At 46.9% G+C, this 13,692-nt stretch overlaps 1 protein-coding gene and 1 pseudogene across 2 annotated transcripts in view; one reads left to right on the forward strand and one right to left on the reverse strand.

Moving 5' to 3' along the window:
* Positions 1–13,692, reverse strand: part of LOC144163236 (uncharacterized) — a 292,766-nt gene that overhangs the window by 243,343 nt on the left and 35,731 nt on the right. The gene's annotated exons all lie outside the window — the stretch shown is intronic.
* The window catches only part of LOC144163235 (uncharacterized), a 162,496-nt pseudogene that overhangs the window by 131,752 nt on the left and 17,052 nt on the right, over positions 1–13,692 (forward strand). Inside the window, exons 7-10 of the transcript XR_013320871.1 lie at positions 5,777–5,891; positions 8,096–8,321; positions 9,592–9,656; positions 12,406–12,486. The product of XR_013320871.1 is annotated as an uncharacterized LOC144163235 (transcript). The remainder of the gene's footprint in view (positions 1–5,776; positions 5,892–8,095; positions 8,322–9,591; positions 9,657–12,405; positions 12,487–13,692) is intronic.

The raw sequence follows: 13,692 nt of genomic DNA on the forward strand, positions 1-13,692 counted from the left end.
AAAATTACTAACGACGGAGCGACCAGGTCTCGCTTTTTATAATTGAAAGCGGGACAGGTTTTGCGTTTTGCCCGAGATATATCCACTGCTGGGCGTATCATCTAAAGAACTTAGTGGTTCTTTGGAGAAAAAAAAAACAACAACGAAAGCTCAGTTTAGTCGGCGCTTGTCTCATACGCCTGCGTGATTTTTTGAACTAACTGCAACAACAGCGCGAAGACAGGATCGGGGAAAACGGAAAACACGAGCGCTGTCTTGTCTTTGTTCGACGCGTGTTTTCTCCGTCTTTGTCTTGTTTGTGCGGCATTTTCAGCTCCAACCAACATGCCTACTCAGTAGCTTAGTGTGAATTCGTGAGCCTGTGTTCCTTTTTTGTCAGGCGTTTTGTCCGATTACTTATAGAAACGTTTTCGAGTACCGGCGTAGCCCAAGCTTTCAACATCACGGCGATATTTAACCTTGTTTTTATGCTCGACGAAGTGCAAAATAGAAGCAACATCGCACACGAGCGCGCAGGTATTCATTAAAGAGGAAATTCGGAAATGTACACGTGTTAACTGCGACGATAAACCAGCACCTTAGTACTTTTTTTTTGAGAAACCACTAGGTCATTTGCGCCGAAACTTCACACCACGGCAGTATTTTACGGTCTATTTTAACATGAACCCCCACGCAGGACACTTAATGTGCGCTCTGGTGAGATTACCAGATAACAACAGCAACAAAAAAAAAGATTGTGGGCTTCACTATTTTTCGAGAACTTTCTGCGCCGTGTTAAAAGCAACAGCGTTTTGCAGACGAGTATATCTTTCCATTTTGTACTCAGACCTCAGCACGCGTACAAAGCAGTCCTTCGAACACCCTTATTTTCAAGTTTCGCACAAAAATACACCTTAAACTTCTTTGGAAGCTGTTTTTCGTTATGTTTCTGCATTCCGGAGACCTGTTAACCGGGAAGATAAACAAAAACGCCCGCCAACTTTCCTTTTTTTTCAGTAACCATTTATACGCAGCTTTGTCCCCCAAAATTAAACCCGTATAGGAAGAATAATACCTCGAGGTAACGAAAACACGCCAGACTCTTGGGTAAGCCCAAATGTTCCCTAACGCAGGAGCACCGCGTACCACGATACTCGGATGGGTGTAGAAGAGGGAAGGTACGCGTCTCCCTAGATCCATTTATTATGTTGCATAACTGCGATACCACATTATGAAACGGCGTTTTTCGACGCAGTAATGCTACCTCATTTGAAACATCAGCATCAAACACCCCAATTTTGCACCAGCGCTTGCACAAACTTAACCAAACTGTAACTCTGATCATCCCGGTGGGGTTCATGACGACAGCGCGAGAGCATACCGCAATCACAGGTGCGTGAGATCACAGTGCGCTATGAGTCCACAATTCTACGTAACTGGTTGGTAGGCAGTGGCACTAATGACAGAAAAAAAACATGGAGGAAACTAGACAAGAAAGACACAAAACGCGTCTCATTTTTTTTTTTTTTTGGTTTCGTATGCACGCTGTGCTTTTTTCTGTGTATCATTACGGCTTCTTTTATCCCTAAATGCATCTCACCTTTTAGTACTGCAAAAATCCGGGCTGGCTGAAACTGTTTCTCACTTGAAACTACGCACAAAGATGGCTCAGAGATGCGAACATGTTGTGTATGTCTGCCTTCAGCACTTGCATCCAGTGCGTCATGTAGCTTAAGTACCCTCACCTGTTTTCCTCTCCCAACTGTCCCTTGTGTGACGCGCCGGACACGCTCTATCACTCGCTCTGCGAATGTCCGCGCGACCCTTTCCCCCCCTCTATCCTCCCCCACTCTCTGTGAAGAAGCTCTGGGGGTGCTCGGACCGCTACCGCCAAGAACTGGTCACCGGTCGGGCCCTCGACGTGTCGCGGCGGCCCTATGGGCCACCGCCACTCCCCACCCTAAAACCAGAGTTCCAATAAAGTGGATTCTCTCTCTCTCTCTGGCAGCGATCGTTTTGGGCAGACGCATCCCGTCCTTACGCGTCGTTCTACTCTATCGACCCACATTGTAATTTCAAGATGCCACCCGGACTATCCAAGCATGATGAAGCCGTACCTCACCGTTTGTGTTGAATGTCGCTTACAGGCGACACTTCTGTTACAAGATCCACCGATCCGCCTCGCCTCTGTGCCCACAGTGTGATGTGCGTGAAGACCTGCAATACCTCATTTGTGATTGTGCGCGCTTTGGTACACAAAGAGTGTCTCCTCGCTACGTTTCTGGACAGGCCGCCCTCTGTAGGACCAGAACTGAAGGACGTATTAGGTCCTTGGAAATATTCTTCTAAACCTGCTGTTCGTGCTACGAAAGCCTTATTGGAGTACCTAAAAGACACAAGTCATAATCAGACTTTGTAAATAGTTAAAATCATATGTATTCCTTTTCATCATTATAATCATCATCGTGATCGCATTCATCCGGCGTAGCAAGACAGGCAGCTTAGCTCGGTTGACATCGCCAGTTTTATAAAGATCGTTTTCTCTCTCTCTCTTCTCCTCTCTCTCTCTCTCTCTCTCTCTCTCTCTCTCTCTCTCTCTCTCTTCTCTCTCTTTTTCTCTCTCTCTCTCTCTCTCTCTCTCTCTCTCTCTCTCTCTCTCTCTCTCTCTCTCTCTCTCTCTCTCTCTCTCTCTCTCTCTCTCTCTCTCTCTCTCTCCTCTCTCTCTCTCTCTCTCTCTCTCTCTCTCTCTCTCTCTCTCTCTCTCTCTCTCTCTGGTACTGTTCTTTTTTTTTTCACGTATATCTCGAGGGCACCGCAAGTATTATTTCCTAGTACAGATAAGGTGGCACTCATTTTCGACTTGAAATGTTTCCTTTCGGGAAGACATTCTAATTACCCCAGTCCGCCTACATTGGCCTCTTTCTGTGATTTAACTGCCGCCAACGGAGAGCCAGAAACAACCCCCCGTGGTGGCTCAGTGGCTAAGGCGTTGTGCTGCTGAGCACGAGGACGCGGGTTCGATTCCCGGCCGCGGCGTCCGCTTTTCTGATGGAGGCGAAAAGCAAGAAGGAACTGGCGATTCCGATACTCCCTAATTCGATATTTGAGCGCAGAAGCAGTGCTCTGAGGCAGCACTCACTCGTGGGAGCTCGCGACGGCAGCTATGCTGAGCCTCTGCGGAGGCGGCGCCAAGTGCGTTTCAGGAAGGGACCGCGAAGTGCGTCTTAAGCGAACGCACATCTAGTTACGCGCACGCCCCCCTCACGTTTTCGCCCCAGCGTCGCGCCGTCGAGCGCCTCGTGCGGGCACAGCATACTGCCCCCTCATCTACCCCACCGCATACTTTCGGAGAGCGCTGGCTCGCGCCATCACGGCTAACCGCCCTCCCCTCCCAATTTCGCGACACTCTGCTCCTCTGCTTTCTTTCATTGTTCGCTTTTTCTTTCACTCGTTGTTCCAGGCAATCGTTACCTCGGTTACGCCGACAACTGGCTCAGCCCAGAGACGGCCGCCGAAGGGCTGCGTCCTAAAACACCCGTGTGTGGGAGATTTCGGCGCACGGTTAAAGATCCCCAGGTGCTCAAAACTAATCCAGAGCCCTCCACTACGGCACGCCTCATCGCCTGCGTTGCGTCACACTACAATCAATCAATCAATAAATAAATAATCAATCAATCAATCAAATCAAGAGCCAGAAACAAATTGTCTTCGTGCTGCCTGGTGTTCGTGCAGCATTCGGCTCCCTCATATTCCTTAGCTCTGGGGAGCAGCCTTAGCCCTAATACTCCGAACTTAAACAACAGCGCAAAAGACAAGGACTAGGAAAGAAGCACAGACAAGCGCTGCTAGTCCTAGTCCTTGTCTTTTGCGCTGTTTTTTAAGTTCAGAATGAACCAACTGGCCCCAGTCGAGACGCTAATTCAGTCCTAATACTCCAACGGGGTTGCACAACGGAGGGTCCCGTGTTCGTAGGGTGGAAGTTCGTAGTCTGTGGCTCAATCCTGCGGCAAGAAATTGTCAAATGTACTACGTCGCGCAGCTAGCATATATAGGGAACATTTTCATGCAGCCACAAGCCCGTACGCAACAGTTTCAGTTGTTAGTCTGTCCTAATTAGCGTGCCCAAAGCTAAAATCCGCCCGTGTGTGAGAGTGAAGTCGCCAAAAAATTCCCCCACATCGCTCGCTCCAATAGACACCCCCGTCCTCTTTTATATAAAAAAAGAAACGCTAGGGCGCATTGCGCACGTTTGGTCATCCACTGTCAAGCCAGCGCTGCGAAGGTTTTCGACTCATATGTATGTATGTATTATATATATATATATATATATATATATATATATATATATATATATATATATATATATATATATATATATATATATATATATATATATATATATATATATATATATATATATATATATATATATATATATATATATATATATATGACGTGGTTTCACCGGTTTCACATTTCTTACAGCGCGTGGCGTTCGGCGGACTCGGCCCGCGTCTTTCAAAAAGAATCCCCGCTCGTCGCGTCGCGGCCGCAGCGTCGTGGCATCCGATTCAGCCGCCAGCTGATGGAGATTTGATGCGAGCCTGATTGCTTTCATTTCTTTCTCCCGCCGAGCCGCTGCAGGTTTCAAATTGAAATGGGAATCGGATAGTCTGTACTCGCCGATCCACGATTTTGAGTGCGCTCTGCAACTGCCTCGGTCGAGGGGGCGAGGCGGCGTTCCTCCGCAGAAGAGACCCTTTCCTTCTCCCGACCCGCAACGTCTTGCGGGTAAAAGCGAACGCGTTTTTTTTTTTTTTATTTTGAGCGCGTTCTTTCGCAACGTTTCGTACACCGCTCCTCGAATTTAACGTTTCGCTTCTGCCAGACGGGAGCTGCGGGAAATAGAGCGGCGTCAAATTGCATTCTCTTTTACTTCGGACGCCGAGCTTTCCCTTGGCGGCTGAGCTTTTACCTGAGCGCGTTGCCAAGATACATTCGTTACCAGCGGTGAAGCGTGACTTTAACAATGAAGAAATGCGCCTCGCGGTTTTTAAAAGCCGTGCAACCTAGTGTACTTTTTTAGGGGTTAGATGTGGAGAGTGGTGTCCAATCTCTTCGTTTCCGCGATAGCACAAACCTGCTTGAAGGCGAGTAGGCGAATAAGCGAGGTAGGTTTAGTAGAATCACGGCGTTGAATATCGCGTTTTGTTAAGAAAAAATACCAAGTATGAATTATTTGCTTGCGCAATCACACTGCATAGTAACTAATTACATAGCCCGCTTGCTTTTTTATGTATGTTGATGAAATATGCAAGAGAATGTGGTGGCTAAAAAAAGAAGAGTGGTGTTGGTAGTGTTCGGCCATATTTCTGAGCAGCGCTGCTAACGGCCCTGCCCTGAACATGAACACGAGAACCATTTCTTCTATTTTCGATAGTCAACCTAACTATACTGATGTTGGGGGTTGACTGGGGAAGTGACGATAGATAACAAATAGGCTTCAAGAAACTTTCAAAAAAAATTTATGGCGAGCTGCCAGGCAGCTTGCTGTATAGGATCTTCGGGCCAGGCTGACTACTCCCCTAACAGACCCAAGATGCCTGAGACTCCAAACACCCCATACCTTCTACACCCCCTTCTTTTACTTGGCTTAGAGTCATCCTGCCCATATGGAATCTTTCTCGGTGGCCTAAGGAATGCCGCGCATGGGTTTCCAGCCACCACATTCCTTGCCTCTGGTGTTTTTACATCATTACTGCGCACTCTCACCCACTGTCCCATTTTCACCCCGCAGGTGTACGAGCACGTGGGCCACCAAAACGCTTTCCGCGTGTCGCAGTCTCCAGACGCCACGTGCGACGGCCTCGTCTCCGCCTCGGAGGGATCGCGAATCATGACCCTGACCAAAAGTAAGAACAACTCACGCACGTTTCCGAGGTAACAGCGCTTCCCCCAGCAGACGCATTTGCGGTGGGCAGGTAACATCGCCGCCAAAACTTGTTTGGCGTGGAAAACCGGGAGTGTTGGTACATGATCGATTAAAAACTGCGATTGATTCCTCTGTCAGGAATTGGTAAAACAATAATGTGAAATGCGCAGCGAAATCTGCAGCTGAGCATGATTTGTGGGTCGGCAGCTGTCTGGGTGTGCTTGGCGAGCGACGTCCTGCTGGCGGGTAGCTTCGGGAAAGATGTACTAGCGTAATTTCCGTGACGGATATGACGTCAGTGAAATCTTGGTGTATACTGGCGTAAAACACTTTCGTGTTAAAATATATAACCTGAAAACGAACAACCCTAAGTATTACGTACTAAAGGTTGCTTCACCGCACGAAGACCCTGTGTGCAGGGGTGCATCCTTTACAGGCCGCTTGCTTCGTTGTACTGGCGTCATTTCCGTGACGGATATGACGTAAATGAAATCTTTGTGAATCCCGGAATAAAACACTTTCGTACTGAAAACCGGCGCAAGAAAGAACAGGACAGGGAGAGGACGACGATGACTGCGCTGAACTTCCAACTGGTTTTATTGCGAATGAACGGCGATATTAGATAACCGTCCAACCGGAGACGCGTGAAATCGATGAATGGAAACGAGTTTCGACAATTGGTCATGCGTGCGTCAGCATGGCCTCTATCCGGCTCTCTGACAATGAACTAAAATTTCTGCGCATGCGCAGATGAGTCTCTGGTTGGACGGTCATCTATCGTGGTTCATTCGCAATAGATCCAGTTGCAAGTTCAGCGCAGTCCTCGTCGGCCTCTTTCTGTCCTTGTCTTTTATCGCTGTTTTTTTTCTTCGAGCAAACTTATCGTTTTCGCTTCGTTTGTACACTGCCGATGTAAGCATACAATACGGGAATTATTTTCTTTAAAAAAATTATTCTTTGTCCGGTGAAAGGTCAAAGCTTCAAATGACCCTTCGAGCGAAAAAAAACAGGCGCTTTCATAGCTGTTGCTCAGCGCCCATGATGACGGACAAACAAAGACGAGCTAATAAAGCTACAAGTGCACAAGTTGAAGAAACTCAGCGGTGTTCAGAGGATTAAAGTTTTCGAAATCAAGACTAACCAGAAGAGTTTAGGTTCCCTCGAACGTTTTGACGAACGTTTGTTGTGAATTTCCTTCCGTATAGCAAAAGATGCTTCTTCTGTAGGCTCGGGTTGAATGTTCTACCCGAATTCTATGTTCTACCCAAATGTTCTACCCGAACAGTACCACCCGAATGCCTCCCGGGCATCCGTTAAGCATACCTGTTGAGCGCTTCGACAGGAGATTTCAACCTCCTTGAGCAGCCCTTTTAAGTGTCACTAAAACAGTTACAACATTTCTATGTAACTTGACGAACTGAAACCCATATAGAACGCTTAAACCATACTCTTGATTTGTATTTTGTTTGCTTGTTTTTCAAGAAAGGTGTTTTAAAATTGCTCTTTTCTTTCACTGCCCTTCGCCAGAATATGCTGTATTTTGCCGTTGCAACGAACCTTCCTCAGGTCGACGTACCGGAATTAATCAGATCGCAGTGTCTAAACTGCGGTCTGTCGGCACTCCAGCTCAGCGCTATAGCCGTAGTATGCCATCTGAAGGCATTCTAATGGTTAAGACAGAGCTGAAATAAGCCACAGTATCCGCCGTTGTGGTGTACATGTTCCGTATTATCTTCCTGTTACTAAGGGCGGTGGTTCGAGTCCATCTCTAGCATCCTTTTGTACATGTTTAAGTTTAAATTATTTTCATGGCTTAGATAAGTTTTCGGTGCTTTAAATTATTGTTTTTATGTTAGTTGTGTTACGTTGATTAGTTTAGCATACTTTACGTTATTTGAAGGTGGGTTAGTGCCATACGCGGTATTTTTTATGGAAACGTCAAAGGACGTCGCTTTAGTGGAGTGCTTATCGTATCGTCGGACGGCACTCTAGACACAGCCTTATCAGATAGCGAGTAGGTTTAAGAGCAGCTTTTTGGGATTCCCCACGGGAATTGCTTACAGCCTTCAGATGAACGCCAGATTCCCGCTACGATATCGAAAGACACGACGTAATATCGTGTTGTAGCGAGTGAGTTATCGCAGAGACAGAACACGCGCACACGTTCACGTGTTCGCGACGCAGGCCGGCAGCCCAGCGCGGGCTGTCACTTCCCTTCGTGGACGGCTTCCGGGTCCCGTCGCTGGCACAGTCTCGACGGACGGCGCAGCTTCGCGTTCGGCTCTCGGCAGCTGCGGGTACACCGGACGCAGCACGGTGAACCCCAGCCGGAGCTCAGGGTCACCTGCATCCAGGAGCTCGCCCAGGGCGCGAACGCCAGCACCATAATTGGATACAGCACCTCCGGATGGTAGTGTATAACCTCCATTGCTCAGTGCCCCCTCTCCCTCATATCTCTACTTTCCCCTCGCCCATCTTAATCTCTCTATCTATTGGGTAAACGTGCTGGAACTAAAAAAAGAATACGGACAGGACAAACGCTAGCGTTTTTCCTGTCCGTATTCTTTTTTTTAGTTCCAGCATGTTCCAGTTATCCCAGTACCAATTTTCCCAACTTTCCGCACTAATTAACGTACTCTCTATCCACTTGTATGCTTGTGGATGTGCGTAGGTGCATGCTTTTTATCTGGTCGCATACGTATGGCAAGGCCGAACCGTCTGACGAACGAGCGGTCATATGAGACGAGGCAGCTGAGACACGTCGGTAGCTGGCCATGGGGTTTTATTGGCAGGCGAAAGCGTAGTTCCCGTTCCGCATGGTGCGAATGTACCTGCGAATTAGCAGCTGCGGCGCCGCTCGTGCGGCACAACGATCTATTTCCGTTGCTGCCGAAGCTACAAAAATAGGTCATTTTGCCGCACAAGCGGCGCGCATTTCCTGGTAAACCGAGATTACGCGCATGAACATTCGATGCTGTGCTTCCTGTGGATGAGTAAAAAGTCGGACACGAGGCAAGAACAATAACAAGGACGCTCGCTCACGTATCGGGAAGGGACTTCCCTTCATCAGAGAAAAGTATCGGTTATACACGTGCACGTCAGTAAGGTTGGACTAGGGGTATAAGTCCGCGAAAAGGGCGCTGTATATTTACCGGGAACAAACCGAAAAGACGGAATGCGGAACAAGCAGAACGGGTGCAGCGACGACTACCGATTAAAAGTATCAGTGAAAATATTTGTTTCCCGCCAAGGGATCACAACGTAAAACAAAGAACTTCACAAAGAACTTGTTGACATCACAAGGTAAAATAAACAACTATGGTAAGATTTTCTGTGTGCTATCACCCGTAGAATGCATGAGCATTAGCACACCTTCTGTTTCTACGCCGACGAGGGAAACTCAGTTTCCGGGAATTATGAATGAAATTGGCGCATGCGCACAAGCAAATGCTATTGAGAAATTTGTACATCTGCGCCTTCAGAATGGAGTGGTCGGAGCCCATACGACGCCAAAAGCGCTGGTAGAACATCCTCTACGTACATTTCGTATTTCCATTCGTCGCAATCAGGGTAACAAAACTGAGTGCCTTTTTTACCCTAAAGTCACCAAAACGTATTTCTACAGTCGCCACTCTAAGTTTCGTACTAACTTTTTCCCCATTTTTTGCGTCTCTGTTTAGCAACAATGGCTACGTCTGCGTGGCCATCCACAGGAGAGACTCTCACGTCTTGGAAGTGCAAATGGGTGAGTTCCCGCATGCTTTGGCTTGAATTTGATTACTAAGCGGACAGCTCACATAAGCCATTACTGCACATATGCGTGGCTTGTTGTCGTCGCCTGACATGGCACGTCTGCTTTCAAATATGAACATTTGACGTTGTTGCTGTGTATGTCGTAGGCTTCTGTCGTAACTGCCGGAAATTGTTCACCAAAGAACTAGTACCGTATTTACTCGCGTAATGATCGCACTTTTTTTTTCAAAAAGAAATTGATGCAGATTAAGGGGTGCGTTCATTACGCGGGATAAATTTTTCGCGAAATTCTTTTGAGCACAGAAAACGCAAGCAAGTTGCGGGTCAAAATTTTTACGACTGGTGTCATGAACATAATCAAAATAATAAATAAAGACGTAATAAAAACGCCCCACACCACCGCCAGCCGTTTTGCAAAGTGACGTAAAATGCAGTGTTTTCATGAATTACGGAACGCGCCGTAACGAGTTTGCTGCGATGTGACAGGGCGACCAATAAGTTGCCGCCGCTGTCACAGTGCGGGACATCAAAACAGACACAGGGGCTGACACAGCAAGCTGAACGCATTTTTTTCTTTGTCTTGGAAGTTAATTGTGTGCATTTACTGAGAGTTTCTTCCTCATCAATATTGAACGCATTCGCCGATATCCCTAATATCCCTAATATCGGCAAGTCTGCGGAAATAACGTAGCCATGTCCGCTTTGGAAGGAAAGGAAACAAAGGTAAGCACGATCATCATCAGCTAGACTTGACACACATACGACACGCTGCTGCGGCAAGTTCAGGGTGCGTTCATTGCGCGGGAAATTTTAAAAAATCGAATTTTGACGACAAACTTTATGGGTGCGATTCTTACGCGAGTAAGTACAGTAATTCGGTAAATATTTTCTTGCCTGTATTGTAAACTACTCAGATGCATTGTAAACTACTCAGACTTAGTTTACAGCGTCATATGTCGTCAATCAATCAATCAATCAATCAATCAATCAATCAATCAATCAATCAATCAATCAATCAATCAATCAATCAATCAATCAATCAATCAATCAATCAATCAATCAATCAATCAATCAATCAATCAATCACGCGTACGCACGCACGGGCACCCGCATGCGAACACACATCTGTGTTAAAAAGATTAGACTTACTGTGAGATGGCACGAACAAGACTGTTACAACCATGACGACTCGTCCCACAACATCCATTTTTGTAGTTCTAAAGTACGCTTCAAGCTTGCATAAGCAACTGCACTCCGTGCGAATGCGTTGCAACTCCGTGTCACGCTGGGCTGCTCGAGTTCTTGCGCGCAATGTTAAATCACGGACCATACGTAAAACATGCATGCCAGCGAGACGTTACCTAATGTGGCGAATCCTGAGCTTGAAATAGTATCATCGTATCAAGGGCCAATTTTTTCCTCTGCCTAATACCATTGGCGCAATGTCCCACAAACTTTATTGGTGAAAGCGGTGTACCACTCGTCGTAAGCAATCACTTAAATGATGCAAAATCTACTGGACAGCTTATCACAAATATGTGTGGTCTAGCTATAGTGCTATATTTCTCCAACTTCGCGTAGCGTTAGGTAATGCAACACCCGGAACCAGCCAACAGGGAAACAGGAGCTATTCAGGACGCGGCGATGCACCGGCAACAGTGCACACCAGTCTCAGAAAAAAAAGTGCACCTAAGCGTCTTCTTTAAGCCTGGAACGCGATGGAATTGTCGGAGCCCCGTTCGCACCGAATGAAAACTTTCAGAGTGGTGAAAACATTCCACTCCTGCTCACCCCCCATGTGTTGAGCCTTACGATCCGGGGGAATTCCGAAGGGAGCCGGAAGGTGGCGCTGCAGAAAATTTCTGCTCACGCCACCGCCAACGCTGTCTTTTCTGCGACACGGGGTCATAACGTTGCGCGTCAAAGGGTATAGGTGTTGGTGGGAAATGATTTCCCCTTCACTCCAGTCCCACCAGAGTAGAATTTCGCTCCTTCCCAGGCACATACCGCGACGAGGCGCGGGTGCAACCCACAAATTGTTATTTGAGTCAATAACGCGTTTACCGCAAAAAACAAGCCATAAAAAAGCTTGTTCTGGGTAGCAAAAACAAATAAAGCTAATCAGAGCAGCTGAATCATTTAATCGTGGCCACTCTGCACCCTCATCTTCGTGTTGTTTAAAGTAATACGTGCGTTTTGTCAGGCCTGCATTTTGTTGAAGCAGGCTGCGTTGACTGAACATCTCAGCAAGAGGTCGCGGGTTCGATTCCCTGCCGCGCCGGCCGCTTTTCTGATGGAGGCGAAAATCAAAAACGCCCGTGTGTACGAGATTTCAGCGCACGTTAAAGATTGCCAGGTGGTAAAAATCAATCCGGAGCCCTCCACTACAGCGCGCCTCATCGCCTTGCGTTGCGTCGGCGCGTTTAACCCTACAATCAATCAATCAACGTTGACTGAACATTCCGCCTCCAGATTGTTCCACCTTGATCATTTTGTTTCGCCTCCAGAACCCCGCTTCCTCAAAGTTCGTCTCTATACGTAACAGCTACATTAGACAGCTACATTAAACAAACAGCTACATTAAACAAAGCAGAGCTTGCGCATGGTATGCATCCGTTTGTAGATTTACTGGAGGTACGAGTATTGTATAAGTTTTGAGTTCTTACTATTCAATCATGATACCTGTGCAATGCTTGTAAGAAAAAGTCCACTAAAACCTGGACTGGCGCAACGCGTTGCAGGTGAACTCAGCCGGTCGGCACGTGACGCCTGCCTGCTGCCGGCATTTGACCCCGAGTCTCAGGACTTCATCACGCTGTTGGGTAAGGCGAAACAAATGAACATTAATATTATAATGAATTACCGAAGCTTGAAATGCAAATAAAGTGTGTTAAAACGACAGATACAATGACCAGATATACAAGCGGATATCATGTCCACGCCCTGAGGGTCAGAGCACACGACTAGTTGCCACAGCAATCGGTTGCCTGCATGAGCAGATTCTCTCTCCACTCCACTCTCCTAATTTCTCTAGAAAAGGGCTGAGGTGTGAGATTCCGCGGTGCACCCCTGCAAGTTAGGGAGTGAATAATGGGGTGTCGCAGTATACAGGGTGTCGCAGCTTTCATGAACAAAGGTTTAAAAAAAAAGAATTAACATTACTCGGAAAAAAAAAAAACCAGTGCATAATGTTTCCAGTAGCGTGGAGTAGCGGTGAGTAAATTTTTTTCGTTATTGAGGTTTAATTAATCAATCGTAATAAATCACGCAACTCGAGAAGTAGTGTCTCAATCGCTGAAATGTCAAGGAGGCACTTGTAGGTACACATGAGAGGAATCTAACTGCGGTATTTTCAGCGACGAACTAACTCCGTACTCCGTAACTCCGTACTCTTCCTGATAAAGAAACCCCAGGAAATGCGAGAAATATCAAGTGATGGCGCTCCCGCCCGCATCATATGCAGTGCCCTCGGATAGGCTGTCTCTCAGTTAGCCAAAATAAAATAAGAAAAGAAAGAAAGAAGAAATCGCGACCGAGTTTGTGCCTGGTCTGCGACATGCGCCCCGCGAAACTTGCTGTTGCTATTCATTTCATGCCATTATCAAGGTGATGAACTGTCTCTTCGGGGGTGTGACAGGCTAAGCAGCTGCTTTTCATTCAGCTTATTTGAGGGCGCTTGTTTATGATGCGCGTGGGAGCGCGGTCACGTGGTATTTTTTGTATTTCGCGGTGTTTCTTTATCAGGCAGAGTGAATGAGCGCGCAATTAGTTCGTCGCTGAAAATACCGCAGTGAGGTTCCTCTCGTCGGTACCTACGGGTGACCCATTGACACATTAGTGATTAGGACAGTACATCTCAAGTTAGATAATATATAGAGGTAACTAATTATTATTAACGGAAAAAATTACTTCCCGCTACTTCACTGTACTGGAAACATTATGCACTAGGTTTTAAATGCAGAGCATTTCTTTAACTCACGATGTCACCCGTTCTAGGCGTCCGTAGTAGTCCGCATCGCTCGCAGGTG

Source organism: Haemaphysalis longicornis, unplaced genomic scaffold, assembly GCF_048455015.1.
Source record: "Haemaphysalis longicornis isolate Haplotype H1 unplaced genomic scaffold, Haemaphysalis longicornis Haplotype H1 scaffold_12, whole genome shotgun sequence".
In the NCBI taxonomy this organism is placed as follows: domain Eukaryota; kingdom Metazoa; phylum Arthropoda; class Arachnida; order Ixodida; family Ixodidae; genus Haemaphysalis; species Haemaphysalis longicornis.